At 34.0% G+C, this 23721-nt stretch overlaps 1 protein-coding gene across 3 annotated transcripts in view; it reads left to right on the top strand.

The window, feature by feature from the left end:
• The window catches only part of LOC130441295 (calcium/calmodulin-dependent protein kinase kinase 1), a 539168-nt gene that overhangs the window by 20543 nt on the left and 494904 nt on the right, over positions 1–23721 (top strand). Inside the window, exon 1 of one of the 3 annotated variants that reach the window (XM_056774910.1) lies at positions 4390–4400. The exons of the other annotated variants lie outside the window; for them this stretch is intronic. The gene's annotated coding sequence lies outside the window, so the exon portion shown is untranslated. Of the gene's footprint in view, positions 1–4389; positions 4401–23721 lie in introns of those variants that run through there. 3 annotated transcript variants of the gene reach the window in all.

Here is a 23721-nt window from a genome sequence, read left to right on the forward strand (position 1 = left end):
ATTTTTACAATTATTTCAGATTCTGAAACTGCAGCAATGAAGTGGGCTTGATTTCAAATGTTCTTAAGATGGAAATTTACCGAACTGTGTTCACTGAGCATACCAGTAACACTCCTTAACTCATCTTGGGGCTCAGTTTGTAGAATAAGAAAGGAAGTTCTTCAATTGTTTTACACTCACTTCATCTTTCTGATATCGTCTTATTTTCTCAGTTTTTTATATAATTATAAGTTAATGACTTTTGGGAAGCCCGTGAAAGATTGTGGACCATTAAATTGGGTTTCTCCGCCCTTCGGCACCTGGTGATCAACTTTTGCACTGCTGTGCATTCCTGTGTGGCTGGTTATACACATAAAAGTATTTTTGCTGTTTTCTTCCAGTGAGACTAGAAACTGCGTACATTCTCATACTAGGTTTAATCCAATCACCAAAGACACAAGTACTTAAAAGGCTGGTCTACGGTCTCATAGAATAAATACCTTCAGAATAAATACCTTTGCTTTGTCTTGAGTCCTTTTTGCAATTAGCTATATCTGTACGAAGGGCGTTTACTTTCGCCTTTTGAGTCCATTGGAATAGCAGGCTTGATTCTAGGGCCACATTACCTGCATCTACTTGCCCATATTCTAGCCATCACTATGTGATACCAATGAGCTTTGTGGGAACGCAACTTCTGCCATTGCTTATGCCGGAGACTTGCTGCAATTACTTTATAGTGTTTTATAAAACATACTTTGAGAAGCATTGTACCCTTAACCATACCAACAGGCACCTTAAATTGCTTAAGTTAGTATGTTTAGATACCCAGTCACTTCATTGGACCTCATATTCTGTTCCTTATGTGCTTTCAGTTTCCACTTTGTTGCTTCATTTGCAGTGCTGCTGTGCGAGGTGATCTTAACTCGCTTCATTGTATCTATCGATCTATGTACTTTCATGTTTTAATAAAGATAAGTAAGATTTAGTATGTTCAGCCGTACATTTTCTCGAAATAGAGCATAGAGATTTCCAAGTAAGTAAGTAAGGCCACATTAACGTTTGCCAATTTTTTAAAAGGTGACTCTTGACTGAAACAATAACAAAGTAGCTGAAAATGATAGTTAACTTATTGACAATCAATACGCCCCTCGATTTTACAAAAAAATATTGTAAAATTGATTGTTCGTGATTTTTTACTTTTTTGCAGATTGATCTTATTAAGGACAGGGGTTCTAAATAACGACAATACAAAAAAACACGTTTGGTGTTTCTATAGGTTTAAAAATAAAAAGTTCAATTTATTTTACCTGTATTTTGAAATTCAAATATATAATTTTGAATCGTGTCAAAAGAAAAACGTTTAAAAACATTGAATTAATTTAAGTGTAACCTTTCACAGGCGTAGCACATCCGCATATCTCTGATCTGGCCCTCGTCACAAATGAAACAGTACCAACTGTCCTTCTGGGAGACGCCTTTCTGCGAAGACTTTGTTGATGGCTTGTAGATGGAATTGATGGATTAAAAGATTGACTGCTTGAAGATTCGGTTTTTATTCTCTTTTCTTATGTGCATCTTTATTTTTATTAGAAGGAGCGTCAAATAAGTTAACCACTAGCTTTTGGGCTCGTGAATTTATGGATTTTTCGCTTTAATCATGGGAGTGGACAACATTTCTGTAAAGGACGTGTTTAACTTAGATTTGGCGTCTTCAAAGGTAACAGTTGGTAAAGGATCCATACCTTCGTCATCTGATAAGCTTATGTCATGAACCGAGTAATCTGAAGAGTCATCATTTTCAGAGCTAACATCTTGGTCTTTGGAAGAACGTTTAGGAGGTAACGTTCTGAACCTTTTAGCTGAAGATTGAGTAATCGGTTCTTCAGAAGAACTTTGTTCACTTTTTGTAGATTTCTTCTGATTTGAGGAAGTGGTTGAGTCTTGTTCATTTTCAACATTTTGATTTTTAAGTTCGCTTAGGCATGAAGGTGCAGAAGCACGCTCTGGAATCACTAATGGATTGTAAGGATATATTCCCGTAGCTTTGCACCCTGACATATTATTTCCAGGTGTAATTGCCTTAGCCCATACTTCAGAAAATATTTTCCCAAAGACTGTATGTCTTATCGAGCGTTTAGGATTGTTCATCCAATAACCAAAAACCTTGTCGTCCGAAAAAGATTCAAGAGATTTGAAAACCCTTGTCCATAGGCTGTAGGCTCATGAGTTGTGTTACTTGGCAAACAAAACAAAATAATTTCGTACTTTTCAGCAGCTTTAACAATGTGCATCCAAATCAGATTTGACACCCTCAAAAATCAATAAAGCATTTCTACCTCCTACTTGAAATTGTTGAAAATGTTCGATCCACTTCACAAAAACATCGTGTATCATACTTCCTTTGAGTGTCATAACGACCTTGGTTCCAGGAGGAAGATTTTCTTCCCATCCTTGTTTCAGCCTTATTCGTCGAAAAATGACCAAGCGTTTGTCTATTCTACTAGGACTTTAGCTAAAATTCGGATAACAGACTAGATAATAGATATGCTTTGGGTCCAGCTTCTCTGTCTGGAGGACCAGCGTGTAAAATTTGCTTTACTTTGTCTAACTGTTCTCATATACCGCGATTACCATACTGACTATTTAACAATTCTTTCAGCTCCTTATCAAAATTTTCGCGGTCAAGAATGATCTCCATTCTAAAGAGTATTTTTAAATGACTTTTCAAGTTCACGTATTGACTAAACCGACTAATATTATACAAAACTGGACAAGACACTGTATGTTCGACAGAAGCGACAGCACGGTTGATGAATCTGGAGACAATGAGAGAGAGAGAGAGAAAGAAAGAAAGAAAAAGAGGAAAATACGGGAAGTCAAGAAAGTGCCAGTGCGAACCTCAGTGTGAACTCAAAAATAAAAACAAATATTGAAATTGGCTTCGGTATTGGCCCTTTCGCTAGAAGTATAGGACAGGAGATAAACGCTTTTTCGACAGATATTCTATTATACGAATTTTAGCTGAAGTCCCAAGAGAATAGACAAATGCTTGGTCATTTTTCGACGAATATTATCTAGCATTTAGGTACTCCGGGAGAATAGGCAAGCGTGGCGCACAATCAGCCAACTGCCTATTATCCCAACTTTTCTATTGACATACGATATATACAAAATCACATAATAGCAAAAAACGACATTTGATTTGAAATTTGTTAAAATTTTAAGGTTTCCGTATTATCACTGATACTCAACTAATACATTAGTTAAATAATAAATATCTCAAACGTTGTTCCGTTTGTGAAATAAATTACCTTTTAGATTATGTTTCCGTCTCAAGAAAATTTCACGTTGATTTCACATTTTATAATTATCTTGTTAATTAAAGTTTTTCTTAGAGATGTTGAGTTAGCTACAATATAAAAAATGATTAGCTAGGAAGAAATAGTTGAATATCGTACGAAAGAGGTTACTGCTGCTCATAGCTCCAGCTGACTTTTACGACGCTTTATCATAATAATCATTTATTGATTTACCAGTTACCGTTCAAGAAGGATTGATTGACCAAATATCTCATTAATCATACTATATAGTAATCGTTTATTCTTACTATTTTATACCAATGCAAATTATCTTAAAAAAAATAAGAGTCACGTTCCTGTTTTCATTAGTGCAAAGTCAATCAATTTACTTATTTTGTAACTACAATGTGATTTATTTATCGTTTAACAAATTATTTCCACTTAACTTCCTATGTCAAAATTTTTGTGTATAGAAATATTAGACTTCCTGCTGTAAAGCATGACAGATTTTTTGTGCGATATTATAATGGAAAATGTAACATTCAACCCGTGAGCATACCATTGGAAAATTACCAGTTGAGATTGCTCAGTAACTGGGTCTACCTAATATCAAAGGATACACAGGATTGTTTCAGACGCTCATCAGCGTCTTTCCTGGAGCGGAAATTATGAAAATAAAGCAACACGGAGGATGGAAATCCAACAGTGTAGCCGAAGGCTATGTTGAGAGTTCATTAGAAGATAAGAGAAGAATTTCAGATTTTGGGTCAAGCCCCTTGCGTACATGTAGATATCACAACTTCAAATGAAATTAACATTAGACAAGAAGTCCAAGAGAATATTCACCTAGAAAATGGACTTACTCTAAATATCTGCGTCTTTAATAATGTGGTTTTCAATGTTTATAAATCTTAAAATAGTATTGAATTAAAATAATGAATTAATTGTCAGTTTAAATAATAAACAAATTGTCAGTTTTTACAGTTATCAATATAGTTATTGACGTTATAAGTCCGGGAAGTGATTTAGTACGGTATGGAATATGGGATAGATGTTTATGGGCGAGGCGACGAAGGAGTCGAGTCAAGAATATCTAATCGAGTACCGTAATAATAACTTTACGTATGTATATCGTAAAATATTTTTTTTTCGTACTGTTTTCGGTTTCAAATAAAAAGCAAAATTATATTAAATATGAAATGTCATATTTAAAAATTTTACTGAAAAATAGGTCCTTCGATTATTCTCTTATTATTCAAAAAAATAAAAGTCAACAGAAGTCACTAAGGTAACATTGTAAACAATTATTATTTGAAACGGGGCTGGGAGAATTTATGACTACTGTAAAGTACAAGGATAGCATAAGTTTTTACATAACTACTTTTCATAACTAAGGTTATGAAAAATGTGACGATGTTTCACATTTGATAGCGGAATTAGATAAACAATAATTTTATATCTAATATTGTCTTCTAAACTATCATTATTCCATTTTCGAGGGTGTAAAAATTTCTCACAACTGTCTTAGATTTGTCGGATATATATTTTGTAGGGACTGTTCCTATATGCTATGTCAGAATTTGACATTGTTTAAGGAGACTATCAAAGTTCCGAGGCATAATCCATGACATCTCAACAGTCAACAGGAGAATTCGATTATACTGTAACGAAAATTGACAAAATTAGAAGTTACGATCGGTTGAATATCCTTAATTAATAATGAAAGGATGAATTAGATATTGGATAGAAAGTTGTAAGAGTCGATGTTTGAAATTAGATAGAATGTTTCAGTATTTCGTGGGTTGTAAACAATATTATTCCAATAAATACAGACATAGTAATCTAGTGGCATTAATTCGCAGATCTCTATGACTATTCACTAAAGTCTCTTCTTCCAATGCTTTGCCTATTAATACGTTTATCGAGATATTGCCATAAAGCTGGGAGAGAGATTAATAGTTCCCAATATTGAATAAAGTTGGTTTAATTATCTATGATATTAATCATAATCTATAGTAGTTTTTGTAGATAATTTTATGTGTCAAAATACTACGAACGGCAGTGCGGAAAAATTAGACTGAGCAATTTCCTTTTTTGTAAGATGGGAATTAATATGACCTAATGACCTAAAACTGTTACTCCCATCACTTTAGTCCTATTTTTTTTAAATATTGTCTTTTTTGACAAAGTTTTCTCATCAGCTCTGATACGTATAATATTGCAGTTGCTTGTTTTTTTAGTAGTAATAATACAAGAACATTGATAATTGTTCCAAACAGATTTCGAATGCACTTTGCTATAAGCAACAAGCATGAGAAAATTGTTATAAATTTTTTGAGCTTTTGTCAATGTTTATTTAAAGGTGCAAATTACAAAATAATAATAGAAAAATTTATGTGAAGATTCAGACGAGTTAGTTTCTATAACTGATGAAGATGTATTTCCAATACGTATTCTATTAATCATTTGATATTCAAGTAGGGTTTTATTGAGTTAGCATTGTTGTAACCCTTAATTTTTATATAAGCTCTTCCCCCTATACACCATTTTTAGGTAATCGACTAACCGGGCTCGATCTATTGAATTTATTAGTAATCTTTTTCCTTGGTATTCAAGCTAATCACTTCGGCAGACGATTTTCTCCAATTTAGAATTCTATTCCTTCCAATGGACATATTATCATACAAGTGAACATTTTCGATGCAAAAAAGTCAGTCGAGTAAGCAACAGCTTCTCCATCTCGCCGAGTTAATTCTATTGCGTTAAGTGATAGAATTTCTGCTTCAGCCTGTCAGAGGTATTTTGATTCCATAAGATTATCATTTTCGTTACTTCTACGGAACTTAATGCCGTCGAACTTTGTTTCCTTTTACAGGGATCTGATTGCAGTTTTTCGTCGTATAGAATCGCCCGCAGCTCGCGCTTGTTGCAATACAACACTTTTGAATAGGTCAATTACACCTTTAATTTCTTTATAATATTTTCACTTGTTAGGTTCAATAAGGTTGTGACCGTAGTTTCCTTAAACTCTGTATCATCTTTTCTTCTTGTATTTTCATTTCCGATTTCCATCTAATTGATTTTTTTATTAATCGGGTTAAAACGTTCTTTGCCGTCTTCCGATTCCCAGTTTCCATTTTTCTCGATCTTCCCAAATATCTTCTTCCAATCCTCTCTCTCGAATATCCTTCTCGATACCTTCTCTCCAACTTAATCTTGGTCTTCCTCTCTTTCTTCTTCCTTGTGGTGCCCAATTTAAAATTTGTTTGGGTATGCGGTCTTCAGGCATTCTTTGGACATGTCCGTACCATCTTAACTGATTCACCCTAATGTCTTCCGTAATCGTGTGTTGCACCTTCATGATTTCCCTGATTCTGTCGTTTCTTATTTTTTCCAGTCTTGATATTCCTGCCGCGCGTCTCCAATAATCCATTTCTGTGGCTTCAAGCATTTTGACTGTTTTTTCTCTAAGAGGCCACACTTCGCTACTATATGTTGTTATACTTTTTATTATGTTATTGTATATTCGATGTTTGTTTTCCTTGGATATTTGTTTGTCCCACAATACACTATTTAGTTGTCTTATTGCTTGTCTTCCTTGGTTATTTCTTTGTGCTATTGCTTCATCTAATCTTCCATCATTTGTGATGATCATGCCTAGGTATTTGTATTTTGTACAATGACTTATTTTTTGTTGTGTTTCTTCAAGTATTAAATTTTGTTGTTCTCCTCCAATACACATATATTCCGTTTTACTAAAATTTACTTCTAGACCCCATTTCCTGTATTCCTCTACTAGCTTTCTTGTCATATATTCTAAGTCTTCGTAGTCCTGTGCCAAGATGATTTGGTCATCTGCAAAACACAGGGTATATAGTGTGGAATCGATTAGTGGAATGCCCATGTTCTTACATTTCCTTTTCCAGTGTGCTAGTGCGTGTTCCAAGTATATCTTGAAGAGTGTGGGCGACAGACAGCATCCTTGTTTTAACCCCTTATTGCTGGAGAATCCTTTTGAGACCTTGTTTCCTATTTTTACTTGTGATTTACTGTTTTCATAAAGCTTTTGTACTGCTTTTATTAGGGCCGCATTTATATTTGTTCTTTCCAAGGCATCCCATAGTTTTGTTTGCGGTACGCTGTCATATGCTTTTTTAAGGTCAACATACAAAAGGTGGAGTTCTTGATTTTTGGCGGTTTTCTTATCAATTATTTGCGAAATCGTAAATAAATGATCAATAGTCGACCTCCCCGCTCTGAAGCCTGCCTGTTCTTCTGTCTCCATGTTGCAATATTCCTGTTCGATTTTATTTTTTATGATTTTTCCATAAATTCTGGATATTGTACACAGCACTGTAAGTCCCCGGTAGTTGTCGCAATTTTCTCTGTCCCCTTTTTTATATACGGTAGTCATATATAAGATGTTTTCCACTCTTGGGGTAGCGCTTCACCATTTATACATTTCTGGAAAAGGATTTGCAGATGAGAAAAAAGTTGTTCAGTGCCATTTTTAATTAACTCTGGTGCTATTTGAGCCGGGCCTGGAGATTTTCGATTCTTTAGTGACTGACAAACATCTTTTACTTCTTTAATTGTAAATCTAAGAGGAGCTGTGATGATGTTTATATTGTCCTGTTTTTGATTTTTGAACTCTGGTCTTGTTTCTGAAAACAATTTAGAGAAGTACTCATCCCATTTTTCTAATGTTATTGGCGATATAAGATTATTTGATCTATCTTCTCGAAGAGATTTTAAGGTTTTCCAACTTTCTGTGTTTCTGCTGCCTTCTAGGTAGGTGTTTATAAGAGTGCAGGTCTTTTCCCATGTCTCATTTTTCTTTTTTGTTATAGCTTTTCTTACTTTTGTCTGTGCTTCTTTGAAATTTCTTTTATCATTTTCATTTTTCGTGTATAGAAACTTGGAGAACTTTACTTTCTTATCGTTTATGAGATCCTCAATTTCCTTGTCCCACCAGTACGTTCTTGGTCTTCTAGTGTTATCGGATCTTCCCAGGGCTTCTTCCGCTGCTTCCGATGCTTCTTTTGATAAAGCTGTAGTGTTGTTCCGTATTGTCAAAATTTTCCTGTACCAGTTTTCCATCTAGACGTTTTTGATATAAGTTCTTTACACTTTCCTCTTGTAAGCTATTTAGATTGAATCTATTAATTTTTATTTCAAATGCTTTTTCTTGTTGCTGTTTTTCTATTTTATTTATCTGCATGAAAGGTAAAATTTTTGTTCTAAGCAAGAAGTGGTCGCTGCCACAGTTTGCCCCTCTTTGTACTTCAACATCCTGTATTTTAATTTTTGTGTTTTGTCTCATTATTATATAGTCTATAATAGATCTTAAGTCCCGTGTATGCTGTACCCATGTGTATTTATGTATCATTTTGTGTTGGAAGAAGCCATTCAGTATTTTTAATGTATTTTGTTGGCATAATGTAATAAGTCTGTTTCCATTTTCATTTGTTACTTCTTCCCCGAATCTTCCTACTATCTGATCGTCTATTTTCTTGCCTGTTCTTGCATTTAGGTCTCCTAGGATAATTACCTCTCTTGAGGTGCCTACTTTAGAAATTTCTTCGGACAAACATTCAAATAGTCATCTTTGTTATTTACTGTGTCGTCTTCATTTACCCCATATGTTCCTATGACTGTCGTTTTGTTTCCGCAAATAGCTATATTTATTTTGATAATTCGTTGATTGACTGCTTCCCACGATGACTCGTATTTTCTTAAACTTTTCTTAATTAATATAGATACTCCTTTCTGAGCTCGTTTGTCCTTAGATATTCCCAAATAGAAGTGATCATAATGACCCAAATTTTCTGAACCTTGTCCTTTCTTCTTTGTTTCCGTTAGCACCACTATATCCATATTTAGTTGTCTTATTTCTCGTAGAACTTCATTGATTTTGATGGAGAGGCCTTGTACGTTCCATGTTCCTAAATTCATTTTCCGTTTCCGTTGCTTTGGTCGTCTTAATTTTTTACTTTTCCTATTCCGAGGCTTTTGACTGGGATTTTTAAACTTTATTTGTTTTTACGAGTATCGAGGGGTTGGCCCGACGCCTCAACCCCCAACCTGGAGGACCAGGGTTTTAAATCGAGTGCCTTCTCCTAGATAAATTGCTTTCTCTGCAGCTAATGAGTTTTATCTACCCACTTTCCTCTTTTATTAACCCTAGAAGCAACGGTTGCCACTTGCGCCGGATCCGCCGAGCTGAAGTTCTTCTTCTTCTCCTTCTCCGCCGGTGTGGTCTTCACCCGTATCCTTGGGTAGGGGATTGCGTTATACCCCGCAACATTGGGTCCCCAGTAGAACTTAGCCACCGACTCTTTTGAGTCGGGCCCACCCCCGCGACTTGGACGCGCCTGCTGGGATTTGCCTAAGTGAGGTCAGAGACGATAGCTCTGGGTCTCCTTAAGCCGGGTTAATGCTCATATATGGTGCTATGAGCAAAAGTATCTAATTGATACTTTCTATAATTGCAAAAGTCCATAAATACTTTCCACACAAATTTTCTACTGTCAACGGTATTTTTTGGTATGTTATGTTTGATTCTATAATTTCTCGTCAGTATTACAACCACATCGTGACATTTTGAAATATTAAAAATTTGAAACGTCAAAATCGAAATAAATCAGTATGTATCCATGAAAACAGCCCATTGGATCTATTTTCAGTATAATGGTTGTCTCCAATCAGATGACTACTATAGCAACAAATTGTCATGGAAATGAGTTTATATTTGCTGTTCTTACGTATTTCCGGATTTCAAAAAATATTGAAATAATCTCTGCCATCTTCGCAATATTTAAAAAATATTTCAACTCCATATCTAACAATGTAATGACTTAGTATGAAAGTATTTCCAAATATTTTCAAAATTTGTTCTAATTTCCTGTGTCTCTTATTTGCAAGAGTTGCGAATTTTTAATTGACTTAGACATTTTTCTTCAAACTAAGTGTTAATTTCAAAAAATTGTTGATATTTATTATACCCCAATACTCTTATCAAAATCTGTTTCTAAACAAAGGGACAGGAAATTGGGTTGACAAATGACATGTGTATATTCTCAAAATTTCCTTTTTAATACAAAAATCTATGTGTCTCTGCATTTCCTTGAAATTTAATGATATTTTTGCGGTATACGTTTCGATTCAATTTTCCTGTTATTATTGTATTTATATTATACAAATGAGGACCAAGATTAATCTAATCATTCCCTATTTCCTTACAAATTATTTCCACTCTTCTATTCCTTGTTATCTTCGCTACTTTCTTCTTTATTCTATTCTGCTTCTTCTATAATACTGATATCGTCTTGTTATGGGGATATAGTATCCATTATTCAAATAGACTAGTAACTTATCCATCTCGTTTCCTTACTATCTTTTGTATTCTAAATTTCTTTTCACTCTATTTCCTTTCCAATCAATGATGCTTCTATCATTTTGCTCTATATTTTTGTGGTCATTGCGCAAGTTTAAAAATTTAGTGAATGTGCCACAAACATTCAATAGTTTTTTGTACTAATAAAAATGTTTTTGTTAATTTTATTAAATGCAATGTCTACAAAATGTCTGATTTCCATTCAAACTTCCGAAATTAATTTGTTCTCTCTCTTTTTTGTTGGGTGCAATAAATTATAAGCGGCTTATCAAAAGTAAAGTTTAAACTGTGTCACTAGTCATTCTTCTTTCCAGGATATTGGAATGGCCTTGAACTGTACTTATAGTTGAGTTAGGTGTTCCCAACTTCTTTTGGAGATACCGGGAAGTGGATGGTATCACTGTGGTTTTTTCACCCCCAGCTCCACAAACTTGAACAATTTTCTCTATTATGTCGTGTAGGGTACCTTTCAATTCGCACTGGGCCATATCATGATCCAACTCTATATAATACTATATTATACTAATTTATTCATATCGTTCTTTCTGAGAACTTACTTGATGGTTTAAATTGATTGGTATATCTTACCAGTAGATAACATACTAGGAAAAGAACTTTACTGTTTGGTCTATGGTGTCGGTTCATTTTGGGAAAGCAGTCTCTTGTCCAAAATAGTTTAAGAACCCTGATGTTGATGAATAACATGTAGTATGAATGATTTTTAAATTCAAATTAAAATAATTTATTATCGAGTTTTTATCATACATTTCTCATTGCTCATCATATAATTCAATTGACGAGACCTTCTAACTTTGATTTCTATCAATTATTTATTAACACAATGTGTACTTTAACCTTTGTAACTTGCGAACAGGGTAATTAACCTCACATAACCGTAGCTAATCGATAAGAAGGAAAGTCAGACTTGGCTATAAATAGCGGCAAGTCTAGGGCAATAAAATAATAATTGCATTTCTGTGTATACCAAATATATATAAAGTTCCATAATATACATACAATATACAAACAATCTGCTTAAAAAACTAAAATGTTAATTATATAAAAATTACAATACCTGAAAGATTAAATACCAGTCTTTCTAATAGGAATTTTTTAATTTTGTAGTATCAACCGCTTGTTATGTCCTATTATGTTCAATAAAAATAATCCTTTATTCTTCCCACAGTCGGTAAAGTTTTATCTCGCACCAATGACAAATTGCAAAAAAGATAGTTGATTGTTTATTACTTTCAACTTTAAGTACGGTGTCATTCAGTACTATACCAGCACATGAGATTCTACCCAGTAATCGATTTGAGCAAAAATTGGATATTTTATAGAGAATTCAAATGAAAAGTTTTAAGTTACCGGTTTGCAAGGCATTTAGGCGTCATGAACAACGAAAATTATGACCCCTGACATTTTATAGTACTTCAATTGAGCAGTGACAAATGTTGCATTATTATAAGCATATGACAATTTGCTCACTCCCTTCTTGATTCGGTGTGCCTGGAGTTGCTGTTGATGAGAGATGAATTTTCATGGAGACGGGAAACATTTTTGATGAGCTTGATGGATACAAATAACAAAATTTGGAAATTTTGATAGGAGGAGTGTCCTGCTTTTTCTGTTCTTATACAATATCTTAGTTAACAACATATACCCCTAAGAATTTCTATTCTATAAATCATATCCAACAATGGCCTCTCTCGTCTTTCCACAGTTGCTTCGTATAACACATTTTGTACCGTTCTTTATCGAGCATCTTCCCTTATAAAAAAAAAGGTCTTCTCTCATGGGTTCAATAATTGATCTTTAATTACATTTTCGAGTTAGATATTTCTTCCTAACTTCTGTACTACATATACAAGTCATGTCCAATGATGATACATCCTCACAACAAATCTCAGAAGGAATAACTTCTTTAGAAAAAGTTTGTGTCTACTTCACTCGTTAATCTAAAACGGAAGTCTTTAGTAAAAAGGACGTTCATCCACTGCGGCCAAGGCCAATTCATGTGCATTGTAGCCGATGGGATTCTTACTATTAAAAGTCTTCGGAATAACTTCTGTAGTTCTTAATTATTGTGAGAAAGTATCCGTTGGAGAGTAGTTACTCTCAATGGTTTGTCTTAAGTGCTAAGTTATATTTTCGGATTAACAATAACTGCTTGGGCATAACTTGTATTCGAATTCGTAATACTCAATACCTGGGTGTCCTTGATAATACGCACACAGTTAGGATGATCATATTTATGGCATCTATTGCATTGAGGTTTCAGTCTATATTCTTGTAATTTTTAAGTATCCTTATTTTATCTTCTTAAACTACATGAAAACCTTCGTAGCTCTTACATATATTGTATATGTATATACCCATAAGAGTAGTAATAACTACGTACGCGGCGTCTATTTCAACTAATATGTTCCCTACTCTCATGTGACAAGCAATTATATATTATATCCCATCCCAGCCTATAAGTCTACAACTCATGTTGTAAAATAACAACCAGTTCTCAGAGCAATCACATTATGTTTCGTTTCAAGGTCAAAAAGTCCCAATAAAGATAACGAAAAATTAAAATCTGTCTATGGTAGTTATTTATTAATTTCTAGTAGGGATAGTTGCTTCAGAAGCGGGAATAGACAAGAAATAAACGTAAATACCAAGTTTGTTCCGAGACATACAACTAACGAACAATAAGGTGATAGTGTTTTAGCTTGCACGGAATTGAAAGATCATTCGCATGCAGTCACATTGCCCCAGAAAGGTGGAAAGTATAAGAAAATATTATAATCATTCTATTTTTCTTCTTTTCAAACTATGGTAATTTCATATGATTTGCATAGATTCGAAAAATAGTATAAAGATTATTGAAAAGCTATATTCGTTCACACAATAAGTCAGCAACTGGTTCTTCATTTGAGCTGAATTTCTTACCGGTTAGCATTTTTTGTATTCAGCGAATAACCAGTACTCATTGGGGGCCAGATCTGGATTATACGGTGGATAAGGAAGCAATTCGAAGTGTACTTAGTTCCAATTAACAATCGTTACCATCGACTTGTGAATCGGTGTATTGGCTTTGTGAATCGTTGATTTTTTCTTCGGCATATGAGGCTGTTTATCCTTGATTTGTGCATCCAAATGATGCAACAATTCTATGTAGTATTCTATATTGATTGTCTCTCCTATCTCCTTTTGGAGATAGTCGATGAACAATATTCCATGACCATCTCAAAATACTGAAGCCATAACCTTCTCAACTGAGTGTTGGGCCTTTGGACTCTTCGGGCGCGGTTCACTGGCTGTAGTCCACTCAGATCATTCTGATTCAGGAGTGAAGTGATAAATCCTGAATCATCAACACGTTGTTGTTTTTGATCGACTGTGATTGAACGCGACAGTCTCTTTGGAAAAAGCTTTCTAATGGTCAAATGTTCATGCATAATTGTCTGTCTCAAGCTAATTCAAATTACTATTAGATATAATCAATTCGTGGACTTTGTGATGTTTTCTGGAGTAACCAACTTAATTGGAAAACCAATCGATGTAATAGAATCCGGATAACAATTTTGAAGCCATTATTGAGCTTTTACAGTATTTTTTTTCGTCAAGAAGCAACGATAAATTAACACACGAAATTGTTTTCAATCCATTGTTTTGAAAATGACAAATGTAGTTTCACGTTTAGACGTCGTTGTAAATTAATATGAGACCGGAGAATGGCACTTAATACTGTTCCAAAATCTTCTAGATGTATTCAAATGACCTACATGACAATTTTTCCTTCCTAATAAATTCTACCCCAAACACGAGTCTCCGTCTAAAACCACTCATTCTTCAGTGAAAGCCTGTGCAAATAAGTTTCCCAGCCTTCGATATACTTGTCTGGGTCCATCGTTTGGTTTGGTTTTAAAATTGATTTTATTTTCATCCTCCATTTTTCGATTGTCCAATCAACGTGAATATGACTAAATTTAAGTTGCCTTCGTAGGTGCGCAGGGGTTAATTTTGGACTATGAGTTGATTTGTGAAGGTGTAATATACTTTTACGAGTCTCCGATGTATAGATTACTCACTTATAAGACACAATGGAGCATACGAAGTCGCTGTTTTACATGAACACCAGTTTCCTTCTAGGTCATCAGAAGTTTTATTATATCTAAAAACCTTTGATACACTTGTGTTACTGCTGATTGACTCAAATGAAGACATCGAGCCGCGACACATTAACTCAAACCAGCCTGGATCACTGTTACAACTTGAACGGACTCAGTAGGTGCAGTATTCATTTGTACAGATGTTTATCACAATTTCACTTGAATTGACAAATCACTAAATCAATAAGAAATTAATTTACAAAGATCGTCAAGGGTATTGAACCAGTCACAATCTTAGAAAGCAAAACAATACTGTGAAAGTATTTTGTTTACTGAACATGAAAAACATGTTTTCTGGTATCCATGAAAATCTCAAATTCAGAACTAAGAAATATATAAGTTAAAATTCACTGAATCTAGAAAAGTAATAAAACATGTTCAATTCTGACTAGTCAATATAGTACCCTACACGTCCTAGTCCTCTAACACTGTTTCGACTCATCTGCAGTCTAAGGTTGACACCATTGCGAGTAGTTTTTGTAATAAAATCTCACATGTTCTCAATTATATTTATATCGGGACAGTTGGTTGACAAATTTAGATATCATCTGCTTCCAGTTCATCCTGATCGATTCTTTCGTGATGTGGTCGATCGTTGTCCATAAACCATAAATTCACAATTGTAAATGGAGTTTATAAGAAATGTTAACTTGTTCCGTGTTAATTCAACATATATTGTTTTCTGGCTCACAAAATAATTGGGTGGGATAGTTGAACTTTATTCTTCCTCAAAACATTATGTTAGTTTCTAGGGGACAGTATAAAATTAATTTGCTATTTCCATCCTGGTTCTCTCCAGATCATTTGTTTGTCCAGTTTGTCGTTCTCACTCATCGACTGACTTAGTATCTTCGCAAAGACCCATTCATCGTTCAGGGCGCTATAGATGGACACACCTTAGAAAGATTTGAGGTGAACATTGGTGTTCGCCAGGGATGCATCTTATCACCTACTGTTTTCCTCTTGTACATACATCTACTCGACAAAACTGTAATCCAATTTATAGCTTTGTCTACGAAAGCACACTGGTGTTATCGTTTAAATTAATCACTCCAATGAACTTGCCGAACACCCAAACCTGTAGGCAGCAACAGAAAACATTCTGGAGTGGGGTAAAAACAATCTAACTGAGCTCAATACAGCAAAGACCCACGCTGCTATTTTTACAAAGAAGGCTGGTATTACGCCTTAGTATTTGCTCTTGTCTGGACATAAAATATTATCAGTTCCGCAAATTTGCCTGTTGAGTGTTGAGGCTAGCAGCAGATGACCTGTCATAGTTCACGTGGCCGAATTAGCTACGGCAGCTTCACAAAAACTTGAAAATCAAAAGGCTATATACTCCGAAACAGCTTCTAATCGTTTACAAGGCTCAAATTCGTTCATCTTTGGAGTATTGCTTGCGCATTTGGAGCTCGGTTCCCAAGCGTAACCTAAAGATGCTCAACTCAATACAGAATAGAGAAATTCGATCCATAGTTAACCAGAAACTTGGGCAAAACTTAGGTTAAAGAAGCTCAGGGTAAAGAAGAAAGTTCGCCGATTTAACTTTTTTTACCGATACTATTACGGCAAATGCTTCTCAATGTTGTACAGCATGATGCCGCCTAGAACAGCTTCTGAAAGACCTTCTCGATAGGCAGACGCCCAGAACTCCAATTTATAGTGACATATTTCTATGGAGTAACGTAAATCTACGAAATCACTTATCAAAGAACGTCATTCCCGATCACTACAACCTAGAGAAGTTTAAGACCAATATGCACAGGCATGTCTACACGGCACGCTAGTGTCTTATCACGCGAGTGTAGAAGGTTTCAGCCTCTTGTGTTCGCGTTTTACATAAAAAATATCCTCTGCACAATCTTCCTTCTCTTACAGTTAGTCTACCTCGGGAGGAGTATAGACAGCGTCAATTTGCTCTAGAAAAATCGAAAAATATGCGTAATATTTAAAAGAAAAAATATGTTCAAACTTGCGCAAACATCTGAGAATGAAGATTTACTTATCACTTTAATCATTCAACTCAAGTATCACATCCTCTAAAGACAGTTCTAGCTGCCTTTGTGTTAAAAGTTTCGGAATATTCTTCAAAAATACGGACGCGATCAAGACTAAAATGTTGTGGGGTACGTCTAGGGGAGAGGAAGGTTATATAGGTCATGCAGTTGAATTTTATTATAAATTTTGAAATATATTATCTAATTATATTTGTTTTGTGACATTATATAAATGATTTATGAATGCAGTGTTGCATAAACACATCAACGGTCGTAAATGTGTTAACGGTTGCTAGTTGTTATGTCATCCACCCTTCGGCACTGATCTTGGTGTTAGCGATTTTCACATTTTATAGAACAAAAATTTGAACACGTCTTTCACACGCTGGTTGCATTCACAGGCGGCAGAGTTCAACAACAGAAATGATCCTACGATACGAGAAGTGTATAAAGCGTGGTGGTGGTTTTGTTAAAAAATAGATGGCTGTACTTATCAATAAGTATGTCCGATTTTTTGACTACAGTAAAACATATATAAAAAATGAATATCACGAAGTATAACTTAAAATTATGTTTTTTTTTGTCTTAAATATGGGGTTCCGAACTGACACCTTAGGTATGAGTATTTTTTTCACGCAAGTTCATATCATCATACTCTCATATGGCCTCAGAGACATCTTGTTTTTACTAAACTGGTTTTATCGAGGTATTTGGTTCCCTCTATTTGCTCTTATAATATTGAATTATTAATTATTCAAAATATTCTTCTCTATTTCGGTTATGTAGTAGTTGTTAGACCTTAGCAATTTCCTCAGAAGAGTATATTATTTTGTTAAAGTCATAATAATTCGTTTGGATGTTTGCGAAAACCCACTTTGTTTATATATTATCATAATATTTCATGATAATTATCAACTTCCCACGTCACTGTTTCCTTTTCACAGACACGATGACGAGGTTTATATTATTTTATTACCCGATGCGTTCATTAACGTTACCAGGATCAAAAATGCCAGAGTAATTGCGATTCATAAAACGTTCTGGCTTTACTAATTTCGAACGAGTACTAGCTCGTCATATAAATCTTTCAATTAAAAGTTTTTATTGTTCTCAGCCTTAACTATACAATCTGATTATTCCATTAATTTGAAAACTAACGCCGTCATTTTCAGAAAAAGGATAATCTTGTTATAGTGGACAGAAGAGCCCTTCTTTGTTTAGCTTCATGTATCATATTCAACTTTTCGTAATGAAATTATGATTATCAAGTGCTCCTGTTTTCCCAAGTGTATTCAACTACATGAATTGCTAATATATAGCTCTTCACAATAACCTTTCTCAACAATTACGTAAAAATATGAAGCTTTGAATTATATAGTTGGTTGTTCGATATGACAAGTCTATTTTAATTAACATTGAAAAATTTTCCAGAGTAGATAGATACTCATTATATAGCTTGCACCTGTGATGATCGTAAAAGTTTCCAAACGGTTATGGACGGTTGAAATCATAAGATATTTCAAAAATTGGTTTTGTATAAAAATGCGTATCTTAATTCGATTACGACGAAGGTGGTCACTCAAATTTTAACAAGTACAAATAAAAACAAATATTGGATATAGCATTGTTTTTCAAAATATTCTCCATTAAGATCAATACACTTTTACATGTGTTTGAACCAATCGTCGAGGCATTTCTTTAATTCCGATTGAGGTATCGTTCTTCCAATATCAATTACAAATTATAAAAATCTTTGCAGACAATTTTGTTTGATCTACTATAGGCGTAGATACCTCAAATAATAAATTTATTATTTTTATGAATACTTTTAAAAATATGTTATATATTATGCGAGAAAATATTTTTTAAAAGACATCGAATCATTAAAAATTGGACGGCACTGAATGCAGTTATTTAAACAGATGCATTTAATTGTAGTTCTACTTGGAACTTAGAAAAAAATCATTATTATACCTCGTTAAGTTGCTACAACTGAATATTGAATTATAAAACGTAAATAGAGGAGTAAAATTTACTTGCCTGTAAGGTAGTTTGGTTTAAGCAGGGTACCAGACGTGAATTGAGCCCTTTTTGTACCCCATTTGTCTATTAGAACTTCGGTAGTCTTAATTTTTTTTTAAACCACGTGCGGATAAAACTTGACGCAATGTTTCTAAATTGGTATAATTGTATTCTGGATAATTTTCTAACTTTTGCTGTATTACTTCTAATATCGCAACCCTGTTTTCCTTATATAAAATATAAATTGTCCTAATATAAAATCTTGGGTAGCTTTGTCAAGTGATTTCAGTTTTCATTAACATATTTTTCGGTTCTGTGAATGATCCATAGTAACCCCTTTCGTGACTAATCGATAAATTGCAAATTCAATCACTTTAGTTAATTCAGCAATTATTATTATGATTGCATTATCAGATTGCTGAATATTTTCCTTTTTTAAACATTTGAAGATATTTAAAATAACTTCTGTGTTTGTATATCCATATCTTTATTATTAAATTCATACCTATCTTTCTATATTTCTATTTATTAAAAAAAAATTATGAATTAAAAAAATCTCACCTAGCCACGCCACTACTTATCGCAGACTGCCTAGCAGAAATATTTCAAAGAAATTGTGTACATACGCCTTCCGAAAGTTTCGGGCAATAGAAATGCATTTATGTTTACGATTCGATGTTTTCATTGGTAATCAGTGGAGATGATGAGTCCACGTAGACAGACGGTTTGTTAGATGTTTACCGAATTTATATGAGGAGTAAACATTATTTCATATCTTAATTTGGTATGAGTGCCGTGCATATTTATGAAATATTGATTGATCCTCGCAGAACTGTCTTCTGTTATTGATATTGGAGAAACTATACCTCTATAACATGTGATTTGCATACATCTATCGCTTCTATAGGTTTACAAAACATTTGACCTCGCAATTCATTTTCGATCTGCGATAATAAGATTGGGTACCACATAAGGACAATACGGCAGAATATTCCTTTTGATTGTTCAAAAACGTTTTTGTTGAACTGATGTGTGAGAGCTCGCATTGTCGTGCCGAAGAATGATTCGTCTACTGCTTTTGGTTTGTCTTATTTTTTCGGACACTGGTAAATAAATGCTGGTGTACGATCCAGAATTGACTTGTCTGCGTTCCTCCAATGGAACGGTGGCGATATGTTCAGTTATTCCGAAAAAACCATTTACTTCGACTTGATATATGCGCGAACAACTTTTGTTGGATTTGGTTCAACTTGAAAGACCCAAACAGTCGATTATTGTTTAGTTTCGGTTCATATGCATAGATCCATGATTCGTCGCCTGTCACGATCTTATAAATCTCTTTTTAAGCAGCGCAATTGAATTTTTTCAGCATTTCTTTGCATTAATCGACACAAGCTTTTTTTAATTTATTCCAAATTATACGATATCCAACGCGAACAAATCTTTTTGACAGCCAAATTTTCATGTAATATTGAATGTAAGCGAGTAAAACTAAGGCTTAAGTAAGCCTCAATCTAACGGTATGTCACATGACTATCTTGCAATATCAGTTTACGCACAGCGTCGATGTTTTCTGGTACAACAGCCGATTTTTAACAACTATTGGTTTTATCCCCATCGCACGAAAATTTTCGCGATTTAATTCCATATTTTGACCTAGATGAATGTTTCAAGTATCTTTAAACAACTCAACACTCGTATGACAATACGTTCTGAGTACTTTCACCATTAAAAATGTCAAACTTTATAATCACAATGTCAGATTTGACATATTCACATCATTCTTGCCATATCTCTAAATCGTTAAAATTTATTGTGAAGAAGCAATTAGCAGACAACATGCAAATTGGGTAGAAAGGATCTCAAAAATCGCAATATAATAGGAATTAGCTGGCCAAGCTCTTTAACTATATAAACTCACGATACGACAAATGTTCGACGGGTAACTCTGCGTACATAATATTTCTAATGTGCGATATTTCACGGTGTGTTCTCACTGGGTGCCACATACTCTATCGGATGAGTACAAAGTAGGGACGAAACTTGGTTGCATCATTTTATCTTTACATATGAAGAAGTACTCATGAAGGTAAACATTCTTGAATAGCTAACGGTAAAGGAATTGAGGCTATAACCTATATGGGAAACTTATCACAACCATATTCTGGATATCAAGTAGTGTTATCTGCATCATGCATGACAATGTCCTGCGTTGAAGTTTAAGGATCGCTTATCCAATATACAGTAATTGAAAATATCTACGGACACTTGATCATTGATCGATTACTAAAATTTTGTAGTGCCTACATAAATATTTCTTTATTCGAATTGCAAGCCTTTTCTGGATCAATCCTCATATTTTTCTGATATTAAATCAGTTGATTCTAAGATACTGTGAAGAGAGCATCTTGTCTAATTTTACATTTCAGGCTTAATTTCATACCAGCTCTATTCTATAGGAGCTCTATTAATATTTTATAGAGTTTGAAATATTTAGCTTTCAATGTAATGAATTAATAAAGCTACGTAAAGTTTTCAATTGAAGCTAATTTCTTGCATGACACGAAATGAAAAATGAGTGGCTAAAAGGGTCTTTCTATATTCGAATCAAATTAAGTTATGAATTTTTTGTTACAAAAAATATCGTGATTCATTTGTCCCAAATATAATATACCAATATTATTGTATTTGCAATTTAATTTTCCCCTATAGGTACAAATCCAGTTTTCAACTATGAAGTTTTATTTTAGTTTGAAGCTCAAAACGACCAACTCTATCACTATCATCTGTAGCAAAAAATGAGCTTCCAACAAAGGACAAGAGTTTCACTGCACATCGACTCTCAATTATATTTAGCCAACTCAGAAGCTTAATCCTATCGTCCCATCAATATAACGTAAAATATTAGTAACATAATTATTTCAATATAACTCGCTTTTACGTGGAGTTATAGAACTTCGGATCACCAAGATCTGCAAAAGCTTTTTAAATTTCCATACATTTTTGCAATAAGCCGGAAGTTCTCTCCTTTTTTCTGTTAAAAATATCAGTGCGATCATTAAAAGCATGGATCCCACTGAAGCTTTTCACTCATTCATACAATTCTTCATATATTTTGGTAATGTTAATAAGTCTTTTATTATTACCCATTTCGATAAGAATCGAAATATGGTGAGAAGTATATTTTAATTTCTTCATATTAGCAAACATAATTATAAATATATCAGTATCACTGGCTCTAATGACAGCACGAGATTGGTCAACTTCTATTTTTACCACTTTTCCATTATAATAGTAAATTTATAGGCATTGATTCAAAATGAAATGGTAAAAAAAAACTATTTAAGCTGGAGACAATTAAAAATAATAAAGATGTTTACCACTATTTCATATTTGCTTTCTTTTAATAACCAGAGGTATAGCTATCTCGTTCCAAAAACCAGCAGTATCCGCCAACATGCTTACATTCCACTTCTCTGAAAATCTCTTCTTCATCTTAGCGATGTCTTGATGCAACTGTTCCCTGTATTCATCGAAGGCTGCTCCTAAATATTCAACGAAGACATCCAGGTGTGAGTGGATAAATGGACATGTTACATCCTATGGTCTTGTACACTAACAGCATTTCCTCGACGTAAGCGACATAATCATCACTTTTGTAGTTACTCAAAAAGTTCTTATATACGTTTTGGAATTCAAGCTAACTACGTTTTTCTTTTTGATTTAGGTGTTCAATAAACATCGAATTTTGGGAGAGTTGTCTAATTTGGGGACCCACAAAATTCCTTCCTTAATTTTAGCTTCGCTAAGACGAGTTTTAGTTTTCAAAAATTGAAAGGCGTCATCTGTCGTGTTCATTTCTTTCACAAACTTCTTGATCAATGCAAGTTTTATGTGCATAGGTGGCAAGTAAATAATTTCTTTCAGGACCAAATGATCGTGAGCGTCATGTTTCTGAACAGGTGTAACATGTTCTCTGATGTCCAAATAATATTTGGAGGTCATTTTACATAGGAATCGTCAAGAATGGTGTCAGGGCCGAATTTAATGCCTAGTGTAATTTTCATACCAGCCTCTTTATGCAAGTCGCAACTAAGACTAATTCATTCAACTTTTCCATTACTTGATCGACACGGTAATTTTTGCCAATGGAAGAACCAATTTCATAATTTGTCCAAAGAGTTGAGCAAAAATCAAATGAAGCTTCTTAGTTAGTGCTCTTCATTTTTTTGTAAAATCTCACTTGATCGGGCCGGGTAATTGAAGTTGAAGTTCTTCCTCTTTTCGTAGTTGTCGCTTTTATCGAGGGATGCCAATACTGATCGGAGATTACATCGCTCCTATTTGCAGGATATTTGGTTATCATCTACAAGAACCTTTGGAAATGCTTCCAAACGTTTAATATGTAAATGGCATAACGGAAAAGTAATAAGAGGTGTAAGATAAAATCCGCAGAACATCGAATATATATCCTTTAATATCCTCAACAAGCGACCAAATAAGTTCCATGGTAACTGAATTTCTTTATATTTTCCGCAAAGTGAAATTTTTTTTCTCAATTTGGCTAGGAAAATTGTCAATAGATGTTTTTGTTTCGCTTGGTCAAATCGAGAAACGTCCACTGAGCACTGAATTATGAATGTTTCTCGTTCTTTTCTTTTCAACCCTGAGCGAAGCAGTTTTTACGGGTGTATTGTTGAATAATTGATACATTGGTAAGTCATGACTGGATGGATTAATATATTGCTCAAAAAGCTTGATGAAATTTTCTAGTTCTGTGCTTTTTTAACATCTGATGGCTGTATTTGAGTGGAAATATTTTTTTTCTCAAGTTCTCCTTACTCCAAAACGTTAGATATTAC

The sequence above is a fragment of the Diorhabda sublineata genome, chromosome 3 (genome assembly GCF_026230105.1).
Source record: "Diorhabda sublineata isolate icDioSubl1.1 chromosome 3, icDioSubl1.1, whole genome shotgun sequence".
In the NCBI taxonomy this organism is placed as follows: domain Eukaryota; kingdom Metazoa; phylum Arthropoda; class Insecta; order Coleoptera; family Chrysomelidae; genus Diorhabda; species Diorhabda sublineata.